The sequence below is a fragment of the Danio aesculapii genome, chromosome 23 (assembly GCF_903798145.1).
Source record: "Danio aesculapii chromosome 23, fDanAes4.1, whole genome shotgun sequence".
Classification (NCBI taxonomy): Eukaryota; Metazoa; Chordata; class Actinopteri; order Cypriniformes; family Danionidae; genus Danio; species Danio aesculapii.
Genome location: NC_079457.1, coordinates 30066622 through 30088194, shown reverse-complemented (window position 1 = coordinate 30088194; position 21573 = coordinate 30066622). Strand labels below are relative to the sequence as shown.

General features: G+C 36.3%; 1 protein-coding gene across 2 annotated transcripts in view; it reads right to left on the bottom strand.

Moving 5' to 3' along the window:
* The window catches only part of zbtb46 (zinc finger and BTB domain containing 46), a 137986-nt gene extending 117019 nt beyond the window's left edge, over positions 1 to 20967 (bottom strand). For both annotated transcript variants that reach the window (XM_056449141.1, XM_056449139.1), the window contains exon 1: positions 20751 to 20967. The gene's annotated coding sequence lies outside the window, so the exon portion shown is untranslated. The remainder of the gene's footprint in view (positions 1 to 20750) is intronic.
* Between the last annotated feature and the right edge of the window lie 606 nt (positions 20968 to 21573).

Here is a 21573-nt window from a genome sequence, read left to right as displayed (position 1 = left end):
ATACCTCACAGAAGTGCTGTTTGTTAACAGAGTTGTTGAATGTTAAGATAAGGTGATTTAAATATAAATAAATAACATCCTGGATCTGTTTCTTTGCTCTTCTTTATTCTTAATTTATGTATTATAGAAGTATCAGGTCGGGGTTTGGTATGAGAGGATACTCAAAAGGGGGCAGAAAAACCTGCTACTGATCGGGACATCCCTACTGTAAGGCAGAGCCCAACTAATTATTACTCCTGAAAAGTCCATTAAGTATCACAGTGGGCAGTATATAAGGATGACCAACAGGTCAGCCTTCCAGCTTTTCATGTGCTGATCATCCAATAAATGACACTCACGCCACAAATAAGGTTCATTATGTATTTTTTTTCATTAATATATTTCATTAATATTATATTTTGCTGATTTAATGTACTTGCGTTTTCCAAATGTGTTAAAGAATGTTCAAACCCAGAGAAAAATGGGATTTTAACTAGTGAGACAAACCATGTCCTGTATGTTATTGCTAATGCTGTCACACCATCAACTTCTGTTTATTTTTGGGGAAAACGGAAACACCAAAAGCAGATTAAATATGTTGTGTGTTTGATTAGACCGCACAGAGCAGCTTTATAAAAGAACCTCAAAATGTTTTCAGTGAGATATGTGATCACGAGCTAAAGAACTGGAAGTGGTGGATTGCGGCATAATAAAAGCTCTGCTGCTTCCAAAACTCAAATAAGCTTGTCTCTCATTAGACATTTCGTCTTGCTCTTGTTTAAGTTCCATGGCTTTCAGCTTTAATTAGCTTCATGCTACACTGTGAAAAAAAATCTGTAATTTCATAGTTTTTTTGCTGGCAGCTGGGGTGTTGAAAAAAAACATAAAATAGCGGCTGTTAAAATTACCGAAATTTACTGTAAAATAACAGACGTTAAATTACAGAAATTTACCAGAGATTTAAATGTAAGGAAATTTCTGTAATTTAATGTCAGTTATTTTATGGTAAATTTCTGTAATTTAACGTGTTATTTTATGGTCAATTTCTGTAATTTAACAGTCGTTATTTTAAATTTTTTTCCCGGCAGCCCACCTGCCGGAAAAAAAACAGAAAATTACAGATTTTTTTTTTTTACAGTGTAGCATGATATTAAGTGTTTAATACTTTAGCTCTTTTATTAACATGATTTCTGAAGGAGTCCTGTAAAGGCTGGTTTCTACTTCTGCGCAGAGTGATCGCCCTGACCAACAGCGCCTGCCTTGTGCATAGTCGTGCATTCATACATCTGCATGCTGTGTTTGTCTGCAATAACAATTCTGAAACACTAGCTGGCAGTGAGGTTTTTATGTTTCTCTGTGTCAAATTTCTTCGCGGGTGTTTTGTTTTTTTCTAAATGCTACAAGTAGCTAAAACTTACTCATTCAGCTGCAGAAACTGGCGGAAGTGCAACAACGTTAATCGTAAAGTAAACACAAAACAAAAGTGTCCATTTGGAACACCTTCATGGGACTCGACGCTTGTAAACACTCACTCCATAAGGCTCGAGGCTCTCAGCACCACCCACCCTCATCACCGCTACCAGACCGACCAATTACAGAGCTTGAAGGCTTGCGATTGACGCAGAAATGTAAATCAGTCTGAAGATGTAACGAAGAGACCACAACTCCCATGATTTAATACTCAGTTATGACATTATCAAACTACCCCTTTGTTTATTGTGAATATGCACCCTCTACTAGTGGTAAAAATGACATCCTACACCTTTCACAGATTTTTGAATTTTACAGTATGAAACATTACCAATTTGATGTGAAGACAATCTAGGTTTCCAAATATAAACACAGGTTTACAATAACCCTGTACGAGGGAACTATAGTTCAAGTGTGAAAATGTTATTAGAGGTGTGATTAAAACTAGAATGACTAAATAATTAAAAAGCTTATCCTTCCAACCTGGTCTTGTTCAGGAAAAAGTATTGATTAAGAAGCGTCTAGACCATCAATTGGCCCTAAACTCTCTCACTTCAACACCATGCCGTCTTTATCACTGTGTCCTATATTGACTTGTGATCACTGTTTCTGGAACACAGGGCGTTTTCACACCATTTTCTTCTGTTTGCTAAGAAAAAGGAGCGAAAGATGAAAAGAATTACAACTATACTTGGTCAGTTTGACAATTTGTCATTGGGACATTAGAAGAAACAAAAAAGAGACTCAGAAAGAAAACAAAAACAGAATATAAGTATAGGATATTATAATCGTGTGGGACTTCATAGTCTTCCAACAGATTTTAATGCATTCTATATTAACCCATAAAACATTATGTATCAACTTCCTCAAGGCTGAGATGACCCTGCTAAATAATTCATGATCTCTAAGAGCTTCTTTTGTTTCATAGTTGATAATCAAGTATAGCTTAACAATGGCCAATGTTTTTTAGCCAGGCTTGTGTTGCCTGGTAACCGAGAGTGTGGCCAAGAGTCAACCCTGTCACCAGACGCTCCGCTCCTGTCCCAAACTGTCTGCATTTCCTTCTTTTTTACATTTCGCAACACAACGCCTTGACCGAAAGCCTCAGAACTGCGCAAGCAAGTGGTGCACAACTGACAACAGCTAAATATCTGAACGATATATACTGTAAGATTGAGTATGCTGCATGTAGGAATAAGAGTGTTGCTCTGGTGATCACGATGAATCTGCGACACCGCCCACCTCACAAACCTAATTTTAAAGAAAGTCACACATGCCCACGTTGTGAGGTGGCGGCATCGAGTGTCCAACCAACACTTTCTCTGATCAAGCCATTGGGTGGGCTGGAAGGGGGGAGAGGACCTTCAGTTTTTTTCTCCCTTTCTCGCATTTGGTTTTTTAAAAGTGAAATGATCCATAAAACACTGGGTTGCCATCTGTTTTTTTAACCACGAATAATGCAGTAGCATATATAATTAAAAAAAAAAATTATAAAGTCAGTGGGGGTAGTCAGAGGGTGGTGAGAGTACCAAAAGCTCTTAATAAGATAACATTTATTTTTACTAAAGCCTAAATTGAATCACAATGATCAATCCTTATTCATTTGAACTTAGACACAATTATTGCAAAGCCAGTGGAGGCTGGCAGAGGGAGCTCAGAGATTAACAAGAACATGATTAAATACTATAAATTATTATTTGAATGTTGAAACAAAATAAAACCAAACAAAAGCCTGAAATGTGTCAAGCTGTACGAACTTAATCCATTTCTCTGTTACACAAAATTAATAAATAAATGACAATAAAATAAATCCCAAAAGATTTATATATACATACATATACATATATATATATATATATATATATATATATATATATATATATATATATATATATATATATATATATATATATATATATATATATATATATATGTGTGTGTGTATATATAAATCTTTTGGGATTTATTTTATTGTCATTTATTTATTAATCTATGTAAATTAGGTTAATTAGGCAAGTTATTGTATAATGATGGTTTGTTCTGTAGACTATCGAAAAAATTATAGCTTGAAGGGGCTAATAATTTTGACCTTAAAATGGTTTTTAAAAAATTAAAAACTGCTTTTTTTTAACCAAAATAAAACAAGAACTAAAGAACGAAATAAAACAAATAAAACAAGATTTTTTCCAGAAGAAAAAATATTATCAGACATACTGTGAAAATTTCCTTGCTCTGTTAAACATCATTCGGGAAATATAAAAAAGAAAAAGAAAAAAAATTCAAAGGGGGGATAATAATTTTGACTTCAACTGTACATAGTATTTTCACCAAAACAATGCTTTTTTGTAACATGTCAGGTTGAAATTGCAATTTACATTTCCCAACATTATTTTTTGTCATTAATTGTAATTATACAGTGAGATTATTTTCTGATTAAGGAGTCTAACAACAACCAGTGCACCACACAGAGATTCTATGTGATCATCGTCTGTCTGGAATGACATGAAAAACCAGAGAAAACTGAGACAAAATAAATCCAGAAGAACTTTGGGAACATCTCGATACTTCAAAATAGCCAATCTATTCCTTACCAATAATTGAAACAAAACAAAATAAATACAAACCAATAAGCTTTTCGTCACATTGTTCAAGCTTAACCCACTCATTACTCTTTAAAATACAGTTACTGCAAAGTTGGTAGACATTTGGTCCGAAAAGCTCAGAGAAAAATGTAATTAAATGAACAAATAAAATTTGTTAAAAATTAATTTCAATAAAGTAAATCTCGAAAGGTGTGGGGACTGCCAGATGCTGCTAGAAATTCTAAAAAGTTCAGAGAGAGAAAAAACATCTAGTGTGCCACAATGTTCACACCTAATTTATTGCTCAATGAAAGTCAGATACAATAACTGCAGTCAGTGGATGGTAAGAGGTTTGAACAAAAATAATAATAATAATAAAAATTAAAAAATAAAATAAAATAAAATAAAATAAAATAAAATAAAATAAAATAAAATAAAATAAAATAAAATAAAATAAATGGCAGCACAATGGTTCAGTGGTTAGCACTGTCGCCTAACAGCAAAAAGGTTAGTTGGAATTTCTGTGTGGATTTTGCAAGTTCTTCTCGTGTTTGCGTGGGTTTCCTCCGAACGCTCTGGTTTCCCCCACAGTCCAAAGACATGCGCTATAGGTGAATTAAATAAATTAAATTGGCCGTAATGTATGAATGAGAGAGTGTATGGGTGTTTCCCAATACTGGGTTGCGGCAAGAAGGGCATTCACTGCGTAAAACATATGCTGGAACAGATGGCGGGTTATTCCGCTGTGGTGACCCCTGATAAATAAGGGAATACACCAAAGAAAAATTTATGAAAAAAATAAAAGGTATGAAAAGTATTTAAAAACAAACACCAAATTCATTCGTCCCTAAAACCCAGAAATAATTGCTGCACAAATGTTCTCATGCATCTTGGCAGTGCTGTGCGTTCACCTGTTCAGTCTCTGAGAGCTGGAACCAGAGCGGGACCAGACCTCTTATTTAATCTAGGCAGAAAAGAGAAATGATGCCACGGAGGGCACACCTGCAGCACTTTTAACACCCCTTTTACAGGACTAACAATCAAGCATACACACTGGGCTGAAGAGCATGAAGGACACCGTCCGTAACTGACTGACATCATCCATCAAAATGACAACACGTACATTATTCAGACATCCCAGCAACTGCAATTTTTGAGTATTGTCACAATGTGCAAACCCAAGTTGTTATTGAAGCACTCTGACAAGTGACGAGACGGAGAAAAAAAATTACAACGAAAGCATCAGTCCCGCGACACGCCACAGTATGAAGCCTGGCTCCTACCCGCGCAGCCGCTTCCATCACATTCGAGAGTTTCCCATACGAGACACTTATCCGTCTGACAGAAATGCACCTCTACACTGTGATGAATATTTCATGTACTGATGGCACTTTTAAGACAGGACTAATTAACGAAAACTAGTTGATCTGGCATACGTTAAATCGGTTCAATTAAAAGTGCGCCCGGCGAGCGCTACATGCTAATAGCAGGAGCTGCCGAATAATTGTATGTTGAGGGGGAAGTGCTGAATGTTAAACAGGCCCTGTTAACAGCACTTTAGCACTTGCCGATGAACTCCTCTCAGGATTACACCGACCCTTGATAATGGACTAATGCAGATCGGCACATCATACAATGCATTTGGTTAAAAAACACAGGCCTTTCTGTGTCCAGGACATATCGAGTGCCTCCTAAGCAATGACACAGACCTGATGGATAGTGAAATACATTCAGTTGTGGGATTTGAGAACTTGAGGTATGCTTAAAGTAGCACTCGAATTTTAGCATTTTTGAATCCATTCAGCTGGTGATATCCAGTTCTGGCGGGAGCACATATTAGCTTAGCTTAGCATAGATTATTGAGTCACCATTAGCATCTTGCTCAAAAATGGACAAAGAGTTTGATAATTTTCCTATTTAAAGCTTTTCTGTAGTAAGAATAACTATCATGTACTAAGACAAATAGAAAATGAAAAGTTATTACTTATATCCTTAATTATTACACCAAAATAAGAGTAAAGCTATTTCAAACTAGAAAATAATAAATAAATAAATAGGATTTTTTTGAGTGATATGCTAATGGTCTAATCTGATTCAATGATTTATGCTAAGCTAAGCTAAGCTAAAAGTGCTTCTGCCAGATCTGCTGAATAGACTAAAAAATGGTGAAACTTAACTGTTTAACTCTAGGTAACTTGTAAAAAATGAGCCTATTGGAATTCAGTGGTGTAAAGTAACAAATTACAAATACTCAAACTACTGTAATTGAGTATTTGTTTCTCATGAATTGTAATTTACCAAGTAATTATAAAAATGTGACTTTTACTTTCCCTTGAGTACATTTTTAGTGCAGTACTTTTACTCCATTACTTTCCTTCAACCTACAGTCAACAACTTTATTTTTTCTTGCATATGGGGATTAAAAAAATCAGTCATGTGATTCCTGTCCAATCAAATCACACATAGAAGGTAAATAACATCATACGAAACAACCTGAGGACACTGTTTGGAAGCATTTAATGTGTCCAAGAAGATATCCAAAATCGTCACACGCAATGACTCAGAGACTTTAAATGCATGTCACTGATGAGAAGATGACGGATGTTTACTGTATGATGACAGCAGGCACAAGACGTCAACATGATGTTAAATTGACGTTGTACCCCAACTTCATGGGGACATTGCATTTTGTTTGAACATGAAAATCAGGTTGAACTCAACATCAGGCCGACATCAATGTCCAACGTCCAACCTAAAAATCACCCAAATATCAACATCTAATGATGTTACAGCTTGACTGTGGATGTTACCAATATGTCATCTATCAGATGTTGGATTTCGGTTGCCATACCGGACAAATAAATGTCAGTATTTGACGTCAATATGATGTTTGTTTAAGATGTTGGCTCAATGTTTTTGGTCACTTTCCAACACAATCTAAAATCAACCAAATATCAACGTCATTTGATGTCGTTATTGGACATCAAAATAAGATTGTCCTTAGACGCTGGTTAGACATTGAATTTTGGTCACCTGACATCATGACCTAAATCTAACTGTCTTATGACGGTGTGTGGCTGGTTTGCAATAACTAAATCGACTACAGAAAGTTACGTTTACACACATCCACAAATTATATGTAAATACCTCAGCTTTTTCCAGTGTAATACTCACTACTCTTGAGTAATTTTGAAAGGTACTACTTTTACTCATACTTTGAGTAATATTTACAACAGATACTTTTACTCTACTTGCACTACATTTTTAATGGTACTAGTTACTTAAGTTGGTTACTAGTTGGCTAAGGACCAACTTAAATCAAAGTTGGTTTAAAAGTTCAGAAATTCAGTTGGTTAGAAATTTCAGACACATATCTAAATCTTGAAAAAAAGTGAACCTTCACAATCTAACAATGACTGCGATGGCTTTCTAAAATTCACAGCGAGTCGGAAAAGTGTTCTGTGGTATTGTGGGGTAAATGTGTTAGCGCTGGGAGTGTCTCCACCCTCCCTTAATGGTTAGCTCTTGGCAGACAAGATGGGATGAAAAGTATAGAGACAGACTAAACCGTCTTCTGAAAAATAAACAGAGCTTTTAAGAGACAGACAAGAGTGCTGTGGAAAGTGGACACCCGACTGTCCACTCATTCACCTGAGAGCGTTTGAAATGGTAATGGCCTTACCGTCCAAAAACTGAATGCTAACATAATATTTTGGGCACTTTATTGCTTTTATTATCACAATTGCTACAAGACAGGGATGGTTTTCATTGAAGAACACTTGGAGACTGCTTAACGCAGAAGTGTGTCATTCTTTCAAAATTGGTTATTAAATAATATGCAGGGACAAATCTTTTTTAGCTTGATTTCCACTCTGTGGTTCTTTGAAAACACTGCTCTGTTTGTTCGAGCAAAACCGACTAAATCGACCCAACAGTATTAAATAAACCAAATGTTAGGGTTAGTTTGAGGCTGGACTATCTGTTTGTCCAAACAATGGAGCACTGGGAGTATGGCAATAGTTTTTTAAGTTATTCTGGTGGTGCTGCTGGCACAGAAATCATACACTTCAGCTTTAATTCTCCTGCTCCTCAGGCTTTTCTCTAGAGAAAAGACCCCAGTAATCTCACATATGTCTCCTCATAATATTCTCAGGACAGTTTCAATAAGCTTTTTTTTAACAGTGTAAAAATGAAGTTGCCAGGGTGTTGCTAGACGGCTGGTAAATTTGTAGTTGCTTACTCGCGCAACTAAATATTATATTTTTTCAAGGTTAACTGGGTGAACTGTGGGATTTACAATGTTTCTTTATGCTTATTAGACTAGTGGTGCAAGAGTCCACAGATCTACCATTGCAGAAAACTCTGACTTGGGTCGCATGTGCCTTTCATAACAGCCTTGACGTCCATTGACATTTCCATTCACAGCTTCACAGTGTCAGTCACTGTTTGTAAAGACCACAGAATTGAATGAGATATAGCATATGTTCAATTCTGTTGCAAAACTGACTGAAATTTCTCTGATAAAACAGTGTAAATGTTTAAAATAGATCAATATAAGGGCTAATTTCCAGAAAAACTGTTTATACAGTGACATGAAGCAAGCCTTGACATCCATTAAAAAAATAACCTGTCTTGTGTTAAGTTTTTACATTTCTCCAACAGTGTTTTACAACAACCCTGCAGGCACAGGATGTCAACAAGACAGCATATTGACGTTGTACCCCAATTTACCTTAACGTCATTGGGACCTTGGATTTCGTTTGGAAATTAAAATCAGAATCTAACATCAGGCCGACATCAATGTCCAACTTCAAACCTAAAATCAACCTAAAATCAACCAAATGTCAACATCTACTCATGTTACACCTTGACGTTGTGTGGACGTTACCAATATGACATCTATCAGACGTTGGATTTTGAGCACTTTCCAACACAACCTACAATCAACCAAATATCAATGTAATTTGACATCGTTATTGGGCATCAAAATTACGTTGTTCTTAGACATTGATCAGACATTGAATTTTGGTCAACTGACATTATGACCTAAATCTAACCTAATATTAACGTCTTATAATGTTGTGTGCCTGCTGGGAATAAGAGCAAAATAACTGTGAAAGCATACATCATTCTTTTGGCTATGAATACATATTGCACCATTTTCTGTTTTGAGAATTCTTGCCACTCTTAACACTGCAAAAAACACTTTTCCTGCTTCCTGGACTATTGTTTGTTTTTAATATTACTATGTGCTGTCTTAATTTTCTACTGAGCAGCAATAAATCACTTGAGTTTCTATACTAGTGGTGTTTTGAAATTAATGAATGCATAATAATCGTGATAACTGTGAAACCGTGATTATTCATCAGACTAAAATCGTATAACCAAAATCTATAATCGTTACATCCCTATACACAGGTAATGTTATTATCAAAATTAAATCTTTATGGAAAATTAAAAATGATGACAAACGGCCTATATCCAGTCAGCTTACTAGTCTTTTTTTAGATTCCATTTAACTGCCTCTTCAAAAACTCTTGGATGTCTTTTAAAATCATTATGATGCAAGTCTTGCAAGGGTTTAAGATCTTGATTTTAAAATTTGTCTATCAAGTAGAACTTTCATCGATGTAATATAAACATCACAGTGTTTTTATTCAGTGTTTTCAGGCGGACTAGTTAAGATTACCTCACATTCATCTCTCAGAAATCCTGTATATTTAAACCAATCAGAGGACGAAGTGTTTCCAGAAAAGTATGCCAAATGCATCAAATGTTTAACCCCAGGTCTGTGGGCAATGCTTATCATGACGTCCGAAGCGGAGACTAGCACTGGTAAGTGGCATTTTTTGATATTTGGGGTACTTTCTGGATTACTTTAGTAGGTCAATAGGCCAGTTTTTGGTTAATAAAAACAACATGTTATTCTCAGTTTGATTAGACGTTTAAAATAAGTCTGGAAAAAGTAAAAATGTAGCACTTCAGCTAGGAAAAATTAGTCTATTGTCACTAATACAGGTTAATAGATTTCATATTTACAACACTGAAACTTTTAACACTTAACGCTCACATTTGAAGCTCACCAGGGATGTACATTAGATAACGTCTACTTACTCTAAACCCCTAATCATCATGTTAAAGGGGCTGAAGAGGATGAAGACAAGTATGGTTTTAACTGGTGAGGGTTAGCATACCTCCCCATGTGTAAACATCCTGTATTTAAGACCACGTGTGGTCAGAAAGTAAGCCAGAAATGACCGAGCGCGACAGGGGCGGGGGATGTTGTAAACGAGTTTGTGTGAGTGTGTATGTGTTTGCTCGAGCGTTTACTTTTCAAACCTGAACTGGAATATACCAAGATTTAAAAGCAACAAATCAAATTTCACCCAGAGCCCGAGAGAGAAATAGAGAGGGAATTACCGAAGATATTGTCGAACACTGTGTAAGGTGGACAAGGAGAAAAAGAAGAGGAAAAAACAGAAGTGAAAACCTCATGACCACATCCTCTTTTTCAGCCAGGGACTGCAAAGCCCAGTGCTAAGCGCTTGCCCAGGGTATGCTATCTCATTTCCAGGGGCTTTTTTTCTCCTTCGTTCGGTTCCTCCCCCAGGGCTTTCCACACAGCCTGAGAGCCCCCACTGAAATATTCACAAGGCACCTGAGGACACAGGTCTTTGTGGGGCGGTTCCAGGGAGGTCGGCTCCGGTTTAACCCACACACCGAGCACCTAATCTGGGGGGATGAACACATCTAAGTGGCTGATGAGCACAGCTGTCACTTCGTACACACACACACACACACACAAACACACACACACACAAACACACACACACACACATACACACAGACCCCCAAACAGCTCCAGGGAGAGAAGCGCACCTGTATGCATCTCCACTCACACACAAAAGAGCTTACTAGTTTCTTGGTTTGATTATTATGGATGTACGTCAACAACAATTGACTAGTCAACAACAATTAATACCTTAGCTATCACCATCTCACAGGTGGAACCTTTTTTTTACTAAATATTTAGTAAAAATCTGTATCTAACTTGTCAAACAATATATATATATATATATATATATATATATATATATATATATATATATATATATATATATATATATATATATATATATATATATATATGTGTGTGTGTGTGTGTGTGTGTGTGTGTGTGTGCGCGCATGTATCATATTAATCTAAATTCAATAGGTGAAGAGTAAATGTGGTGATTAAATTGTTAATTTCCCAGAGATGGGTTGCAGCTGGAAGGGCATCCGCTGCATAAAACATAAGCTGGAAAAGTTGGTGGTTCATTTCACTGTGGCGACCCCTGATTAATAAAGGGACTAAGGCGAAAAGAAAATGAATGAATGAATAAATTGTTAAAACATGTCACTAAGATTTTTGAAAGAAACAGTGAGTGACATTTAAAAGGAAAAATTACTCTCCATTTATTCACCCTTAAGTGTTTCTTTTTTCTGTTGAGCACAAAAGAAGATATTATGAAGAATGTTGAAAACTGGTAGCCATTGACTTCCATTGTAGATAAAATATATTTAATGTAAGTCAGTGGCTACTGGTTTTCAACATTCATCACAAGGTCTTTTTTGTTCAACAGAAGAAAGAAGCTCAAACAGGTTTAGAACAAGTGAGCGAGTAAATGATGACAGAATTTTATTTTTGGGTAAACTGTTCCTTTAAATTTTGAAGTACAAACACTGGGCTACACTGGGGTTCAGACAACACAAGCAGTTGGAGCACAATTTCCACACATTCCTTTTGACAGTTTATTGCTCTGATTTGTAAATGACAATAGGCATCGGGGGTAAGAATCGATCATTTTATCTCCTGTAGTTTCAAACAAAGCCATGCCTGGGAAGCATCACAACATTCTGACTAATAAAAGTAAGTTTTCGTAGTATGGTATACTACTGGTCATATGTGACTTTGACTAACCGGAGCACAGAGACTCTTCAATCATGCTATCAATCATTTGTGATACTGGTGCTGCAAGCTGGAATTTTTAGTACAAAACATACTGCTTTTACTAGACAACGTGCACTCTGACAGATTTCTTGCCCTACACTCTCAGAAATAAAGGTACAGGAGCTGTCACTGGGGCAGTACCTTTTCAAAAGATACATATTTGTACCCAAAGAGTCCACAGTGGTACCTCAAAAATGCATATTAGTGCCCACATGTACCTAAAAAGTGCCTTTGAGATACCATTATGGACCCTTCAGGTAGAAATATGTAACTTTTGAAAAGGTACTGCCCCAGTGACAGCTCCAGTGCCTTTTTTTTTCTGAGAGTGTATAATATGACAAGAAGTAATCAAAATTGCCTAATCTGACTGTAGTAGGAGCAGTTTTGTCAGCCTTACATGTACTTTTAGTGAAACAATATGCATAATTAGTTGGAAACTGCATTTCTAGCCCTACAGTACTAATTCATATGACTCTGCATTTAAATGTACAAATACACAGTAACAAGAACACCAAAATATTATTCATATGTTTCATCATACACTCTCAGAAATAAAGGTACGTCACTGGGGTGGTACCATTTCAAAAGGTGCAAATTTGTACCTAAAAGGCCCATATTAATACCTCAAATGTGCATACTAGTACCTAAAAAGTACAGAAGTATTCCTCCTAAACTTTATTGGTACTAATATATACTTTTGAGGTACCAATATGGACCCTTTAGGTACAAATGTGTACCTTTTGAAAAGGTACCACCCCCGTGACAGCTCGCGTACCTTTATTTCTGAGAGTGTATACTGATTTAAACTTGCTGAGACTTATTACAGTATGTTGAATCACATACTTGAATACAATTTACATAAATCTGTGCTAAAATTGCCTTTTTTACTTGAAGTTTTTGTCTTGTTTCTTGTCTAAATATCTTAATCTTTAATCAAGAAGCATTTTCTAGACAAGCAAAAAATATCGTCTTCTTTTCAGAAATAGAGCATCAAAATTAAGTGTTTTGTTTTCTTAAAACAAGCTCAATAATCTGCCAATGTAATTTTAAAGCAAAAACAAGATTATTTTGCTTATAAGGCATGTTAACCGCAAATAAAAATGTTTTTTTTTTATTGGTTTAAAATTTAAATTAAAAATTTTTTTAATTGATACGTAAAATGTTTAATAATGTGAACCACGTATCTAGCTAATTGGTGAACTATTTTCAAATAGTGAGACAAGAGCATTCATATCGTACTAGCGGTTGGGATTTTAATATGTGTTTATTTAAGTTTAGAAGTTTAGTAGGGGAAAAATATGTTTTTATACACCAGTGCAATCATGTGGAACAAATTACCCAAACCGATCAAGAAAAATAAAAGACTTGAGGTTCAAAAAGGTGATTAAAAGATGGTTGTTTGATGTTGATAATTAGTTTGCATGGTGGATGATGATGTTTTTTTTAGTTTATAGTATGTATTGTGATATTTTTTGTTTTTCTGTTTTAAAGGTACTGTTTGTTTTATAAATAAACTGTGCTTTGCAGCCATACTTTGTTTTTAACAATGAGGACAACAATGGAAACAAGCCAAGGGCTTTATTGTGTTTTTATCAGTGACGGTTTATTTCAAAATGTATGAGATACATGTATTTTGTACAGTTTGTTCACTGTAAAAGCCAACAGTCAACTTTATCAAATGAAATGAGTATAGTTAACTCAAAATTTACTGAAAGTTAATTCTACTCATTTGAAGAGTTTTGAACTCAGTGTTGAAGGTAATGAGTAAATAAATATCTCATTACTTCAACTTAAATGTACTCATATAGATTAGTTTTTCAACTCAAATGGTTTGTCGTTTTCCTCAAACAGTTTGAGTTGCCTTAACTTATTGGGCTTTACAGTACTTAATTGGTTTGAACCTTCATTTATCGGGTTTTACTGTGCACAAATTGCTTCGTTTACTCAAATGGATTAAGTTCACAGTACTCATTAGGATTAGTTTTTGAACTTAAAATTGCAATTGTTGCAATCGGTTTCCTCAAACAGTTTGAGTTGCCTTCACTTTTTGGGTTTTACAGTGTTTAAATCTGTCAAATAAATTAAATTCAACTTAATTCAATACCCCATTGACAGATTATTTAGCTTGTTTTAAAGAAAAAACTCTTTTTTTTTCTTGTAAAAAAATATTTTGACACATTACTTCTGAAAACAAGAGATTATTTTCTATGTGTTTAGAAAATTCTTCTTAATTTAAGACTTTTTAAATATTTGGACTAGAAACAAGAAACTCAAAGCAAGTAAATGATTTATTTTTTTTTATTTATTTATATATTTTGCAGTGATTAAAATAATAAACATGTTTACGATCATGTTCTGATCCCATATCTATGCGTTTAGTTTTTATGTAAAATGTTAACAGATGTTTCAATATATTATCAAATACATTCTAAGTGAATTAATATTTTTCAATGTAGTTTTTACTACAAATGTCACATCCACAATGGAGTCCTGTTTCAAAACATAACCAGCATATGCTATTTTTTTACAGCAGGGAAACCTACATACTAGGTGTAACAAGCACCTTGTTTTGTTGAGCACTACCTGTTGATTCAGCAGATTTTATTGAATCAAAATTTTAGAAATTGCTGCTTATTCAAACTACTTCTTTAAAAACTACAGTTATTGAGTGTTTTGGAGTGACAAATGAATTGATATAAATAAAAACTAATAAGTTAATTTAATTCCTTCATGTTGCCCCAAGACAAATTGATTGTGTAGATTTTTTGCAGTGAACTACAGTGGCTAAGTATGGAATTTTAGCTTCTGATCTGAACCTCAAGTACATGACAAAAGGCTTATCTTCTGCTGCGTTTAACTTTGTCAGTTATAAAATTCCTTACAGATGTAAATGAAATGAGTTGTCTCTATTGATTACGCATCTGGTGTCTTTAAAAAAAATAAACAAAACAATTGTGTTAAACAGTCATGTTTGTGCTGTACTTTAAATATTGATGTGAATCCAAAAGAAAGGCAGAACACGAGGCACAGGCTGTACAGATGTTCAATGTGCTGTATTCATGAGTGTGTTTCTAAGCTGATGAATATAATATTGGGCTTTGTGTGGTCTTAAAGTGAGGAGGAGAAGCAGGTCCCCAGTGCTATAGCAGGTTCATGCTTTCTAACCTGTTACCCACACAACACAGCCCACAGCCCGGGGAGAGCAGCCATCTTCCACACACTCCACCCACACACACACACACACTTAGCCGTGTGTCGTGTCAGTTTGCACCCCCATACCCCCACCCCCCCACACATCAGCACCCATGCAAACACACACACACACATGAACTACCCCCTCTTTATCTTTTTCTCTATCCCTGTGCTCCATCCGCCACCTCCTCCCCCATATCTTGTCTTTCTGTGCAAATGTTCAGATTAACAACCGCACCACAACCACCCTGAATAAACACCACACTGCACTTTAGTGTTCGACTAACTGCCTGAACCTCCCTCAAGATACACTCACACATTTAACACACACGTTAAACATGTATGCTCAAACATCATAGCAGTACAAACTATTAAAACAAACTCCAGGATGGGGGATTTCCTCATACAAGCATCCTGAATTGAAACAAATGAACGCAACCTTGATGCAGGTGCATTAAAGAGACAGCGTACACAAAAAATAAAATTCTCTCATCATTTGCACAGAATCTAATTGCTCCATTGAGTTTCATTCGCCTGTTGAACAATAAAAATAATTTTGGACAATGTTAGAAAGTGGTAGAATTCGACTTCCGTAGTATTTTTACTCTACTATGTAAACCAATGAAAATAATCTTTTGTGAAAGAATGTGTGTAAACTTTCATTTTTTTTGTGAACTATCCCTTTAAACGAACCCAGCAGGCACACAGCATCATACGTTATTCAATGTTTAGCCAGCATTTAAGGACAACGTTATTTTGATGTCCAATAATGATGTCAAATGACATTGATATTTGGTTGATTATAGGTTGTGTTGGAAAGTGACCAAAATCCAACGTCTGATAGATGTCATAGTGGTAACGTCCACACAATGTCAAGATGTAACATGATAAGACGTTGATATTTGGTTGATTATAGGTTGGGCGTTGGACATTGACGTCAACCACATTTTCATTTCCAAACAAAATCCAAAGTCCTCATGACGTTGTGTGTGTTGGGGTACAAGTTCAATATGACATCATGTTGACGTCCTGTGCCTGCAGGGAAGAGTACGCAGAGTAACACTTCTCTTTTTGGGAAATAGGCTTATTTTAAAACTTGAACAGTTAAGTTTTTTTATTTTTTGAATCCATTCAGCCAATCTCTGAGTCTGGCGAGAGCTCTTTTAGCTTAGCTTAGCATAGATCATTGAATCGGATTAGACCATTAGCATCTCACTCAAAAAAAAAGAGTTACATTTTTTCTATTTAAAGCTCGACTCCTCTCTAGTTAAACAGTGTACTATAACCGACTGAAAAATAAAAAGTTATTTCCTAGGTCAAACACCATAGCAGTACAAACTATTAAAACAAACCCCAGGATGGGTGATTTCCTCATACAAGCTTCCTGAATTGAACTAAATGAATGCAACCTTGATGCAGGTGCATTAAAGAGACAGTGTACACAAAAATTAAAACAGGAGAATGCTTTCATCATTTGCACAGAATCGAATTGCTCCATTCAGTTTCATTCTCCTGTTGAACACTAAAAAATAAATTTTAGAAAATGTTGGAAAGTGGTAGCCTCTCATCTTTGACTAAGTAAACCATTTTTTTGGTGAAATATCCCTTTTACACTTCTCTTTTTTGGCTTATTTTACATCTTAAACAGTTAAGTTTTTCCATTTTTTTCAATCCATTCAGCCAATCTCTGAATATGATAGGAGCACTTTTAGCTTAGCTTTGCACAGATCATTGAATCAGATTAGACCATTAGCAACTAAAAAAAAGAGCATAAAGAAAAAGCAAAAAATAAAGAGTTTTAATATTTTTTTCTGTTTAAAGCTTGACTCTTCTGTAGTTAAATTGTGTACTAAGACCGACTGAAAAATAAAAAGTTGCTATTTCCAAGGTCAATATGGTCAGGAAATATACAATAGCTGCGTCCCAAATGGCACACTTGAAACTTTTGCACTATGTACTTATGCACTTACACACTTAACCGCTTCCCTGATGATGTTTGACGGTTGCCAAATTAGCGGAATAAATTAACAAACTACCAAATAATACCTGCCATGAGTATAACCGCATTCTCCATCGGGAGGTGCTATAATCGCTCTCATAGGAGAATTTTGCTTTCACAATCCAAAATAAATAAACTAATCCAACATCAATGTCTAAAAGCTCCGCCCCTTCCGCTACGTGAGCAATGCTGCGAGTGTTGAGTGCGTGAAGTGTCCATCATTCCACACTTCATTTTATCGATTGAGTAAGTGCATCATCCGGGTATATAGTTTTCAGTGTGAACACACTACTTATACTATTTATACTACAAAATGGTGTAGAATAGTGCCTAAGTATGCGATTTGGGACGCACCTTCTCATTCTGACGTAATATTAAAGGAACTTAACTGCTGTATCATAGTTTCAGCAGGCGCATTTAAATTATGCAGCTCTGTTCCCTAGTTACCTAACTGAGGAATATTTTCAGGCACTATGCCATGTCATTGTGCCTGTTGCACCAATGGTACTTTTTAAAATGGAGTGTTTCTTTAAATTGACGTTTCCGAAGAAAATGTCAACTTCAGTTTTTAGAGTTAACCAGAAACTGTTGACAGAACACACTTACAGTGGAAATCTACGGGGCATTCGTTTGTTGTTTTGTTGGCTTTTACGTCATAATTAGTCCAGCCTATGCTCATTGGGAAAATGTGCCTGTGGTGATATTTCTGCTAAATATTACACAGTGTTTTGCAACCCTTTCAAAATTAAATGCCTTCAAAAAAACGAATGTTTAATCTCGCTACGTTTTGTTACGTTGGTCGTGTGAGTGGCACTAAAAAGAAAAAAGAAAAAAACATCTACCACCTACACCAAACCTTACTCTTAACAAAACCAATATTGTTAACAAAAGCAAACGAGCAACCGTGAGATAAAGTGCATTCGCTGAATCAAACCATTTTAGCTTGTTTCTACAATTCTTTTGAGGTCTTTTATCATGACTTATGTCTCAAGGACTAGATAAGCTACACTGAACATTCACTGTTGTTCTACAGTAAGACCATACAGTACATATAAAAGCTGTAATGTAAACATCTGAAGGCTTGATAAAACAATAAAAGACTCCATTAGGCAGTAATGTTCAAAGAAGCACGTAAAAAAATACATACAGTAATAATTGACTAATAATCAGATCCGATAAATCTCAATTTAAGCTCAAAAGAACTCAAATTTGTTGAAGTTTCACAACCATAATTGATCATTTCAAAAGCATACTGTTGTGAATTATTTATAAATGAGTTTTAATTGAATACATGCATGTTTTTTTTCTGATGAGACTACATGTTGAATTATTCTCTGTGGTAATCAACAGCAAGCTATCATTAGTTTAACTTGCTTATCAAGTGCTGGACGTGGACAGGTGTGATATTTCGATTTCATTAAAGCGTTTCCTAGAACACAATGGTGCTCTTTACTCTTATTTCAGCCCCTCTCTTCCCTTTACCCCACGCGGTAGGAACCAGTTCCCCTCCCTGCTTTCTGTTGACACAATACAACCACACCTGCGAGGAAGTCAATATGCATAGTGGACCAAAGCTCCCCTCCTGCCTAAAATGTTCTCCCAGTTTTACACAAACACACACACATAGATTCTCCATTAAACAGAAACACCTGGACACAACCCTGACACGCAATACCAGTCCTCTACAATGAAAGCCCTAGCTAAAAAAACACAAAACTACAGTGTGTTTGTACGTATCGAACACTTTTATCTAATGTATATTTTTAAGGCATTTTTATTAGTTGTGCACCACTTGTTACACCAGCCAAGCCAATTACTGAGCATTTATCCACAAGAACAAAAGTTATTACGTTTCTATGGGGTATCACACTTTATAGCAAAGAAAAGACAGATTTTCATGCAACAGTTTGAAAATAAATAAACTGTATAAGGATCTCTTCCTCTGGTTTGGTCCAGCATATAGTGTCATTAAATGATTCTAGGCTACCTTAAAATGACTATTTTCTAGAAGAAAGAGATAGGTAACAACAGACACCTGCCAGTGCGGTCACACACACACGCACACACACACACGCACACACACCACAGACATCAAGATACATCAAGATCTCCACATCAATAAATGATAAATTATGTCACTATCAAGATAATTAACTCATTATTAAATCCACACAGAGGTCATGAGTATCAGAGAGTAGGTGAAGACCTATAAAAGTAAAGTCATATTTCTATTGGCTTCATTCTGTGTCGATGGGCATGAGGACAGTTCCTTACATAACCAGTTCTTCTGCTCAACTGACTCATTTTTTGCACTGCAGACAGTCACAGTGGCATACATACACGAGTGTAACTTTTAAAAGCGAGACGCTTACAGTTATCCAAGTTATTTCGCTCGTGAATGCGTTGATGGGTAACATCTTAATGTAACATTTCGCCTGTACAGTTATAAAAATCTAGCCAATCAGAATCGGGTGCACCTGTAGCAAACAAGAGCCAACACGGCGCGAACGAGCGTCATAAGAATCAATACAGAGTGGTAGATTCTTTTTACACGCGCGCCGAATGATATATTGTTGCGCGTAACGTTCGATTCAAATGTATCATTTCTAGAACGCGCGTTCGAATTCATTGTTGGCGTGTATTCTTTAAAACCGCTGATGTTCGAGTCAAACAAGTGGGGTCGCTCCCCTTAAAACCAACCCGTCAGCGAGGAGAAAATGGAGGAAGACGGAACTGACCAGCTTTAAGGGGGCAGACGGGGGAAAAAGGAGACAATAACCCGGAGAGAAGCGCTAGTGTCACCAAACGCTTCCCGCACAGCAGACGCGAATACACTCCGCTCTCCTCAAGTTGAGGGAAGTATTAAGCACCAAGCCCGTGGGCTTAATTATGCAGGAAATAAAATAATAGAAAAGTGAGTCCAAAAAAATCCCCTTCCCTTTTCTGCTAGTAGGTTTAGGGTGTTGACGCAGCAGAAATTTCCAGCTGGAGAAATTCCCCTTTTGGAGGTTAAATGAGGGGAGGAGAGAGTGGGGTTAAGCCCCTTACTTGCCAAAGCTGGGCTTTTGGTTTTAATACCACCACAAAACACATTATTTTAAAACTCAAATGTTGTCACATAAACAGAATTAAGTTCTTAATATTGACCCAGTGTTTAAGCAGAGCGTTGATGACAATAAAAAAGCTTGACAAGACAAAAACAGAAAAAGTATCCATCAGTGCAATAAAAGTCTATCCTGATCCTGAATGAATGACTGCACATCTGACAGCTGTTGTCGGCGCGTGCATCATCTGTCACGAGCATGTTCTCACCTGGAGACGTCAAACAGGTTGCTGTCACGCACGTGTAAATAAAACAAACGCACCGCATACTCAAGGCTCGAACTTACCTGGATACCTGTGCTCATGACATGTCTCCGCCACACCAAATCCACACAAGACAAGTATGAGCGTAGAAGCGAAGTGGTCAAACGGGAGGAAGTGCTGTTAGAGAGAGTGCGTGTTTGTGTGTATGTCTAAAGGTGAGAGAGGCTTACCTGTTAACCCATGAGTTCTGGGGGAGCGCGATGTCGATGCTTCGGAGCTCCAATGTTCGCTCGTGACAGCTTTGGAAGAGTGAGCACGTCAACAATGTCAGCAGTCAGCTGGGAGACGCGTGTGTGTATGTGTCGGTCAGTGTAATTCCCCTGCTCGCTGTCTCCCTCTCTCCACGCTCGTCTTTTTCTCTAATTCTCCCTCCCCTGCTTTTCCGTGTCTCGGTATCAGGAACCAACCTCCCCCTCTGTGTGTGCGTCTCTCTCTCTCTCTCTCTCTCTCTCTCTCTCTCTCTCTCTCTCTCTCTCTCTCTCTCTCTCTCTCTCTCTCTCTCTCTCTCTCTCTCTCTCTCTCTCGACTGAGAATCAAATACAGGAAATGAGGCAACATAAACGCTCGCATTCACCATCAAACCCTGGACAGCTCCTGCAGAACTCATAGCAGTCATGAAACCTCCAGGTCAATTATGTAGTGTATACAGAGGACAAATTTCCCACCTTATTATTATAATGATGGTAATATTAATTCAGTTTCCTAACTGTAACTCCATAATCAATAAATGAAAGCAAAATCATATTTTTTACAAGGCTTAAAGAGCAAAAGTACAATAAAATAATAACAGTTAACGTAATAAATGATCCGAACATTACGTTTCAATTTTATTTCTATACAGATGCTGTGTCTGTGTAAATATATCACTATTTTAGACTCTTAGATACTTTTTCATTGTTAAATTATGAACATAATAAATGATTTTTTCTATTTTAGACTTTTTCATTATGTTAAATAATTAAATAATCCATTATATTATTAGATTAATCATTT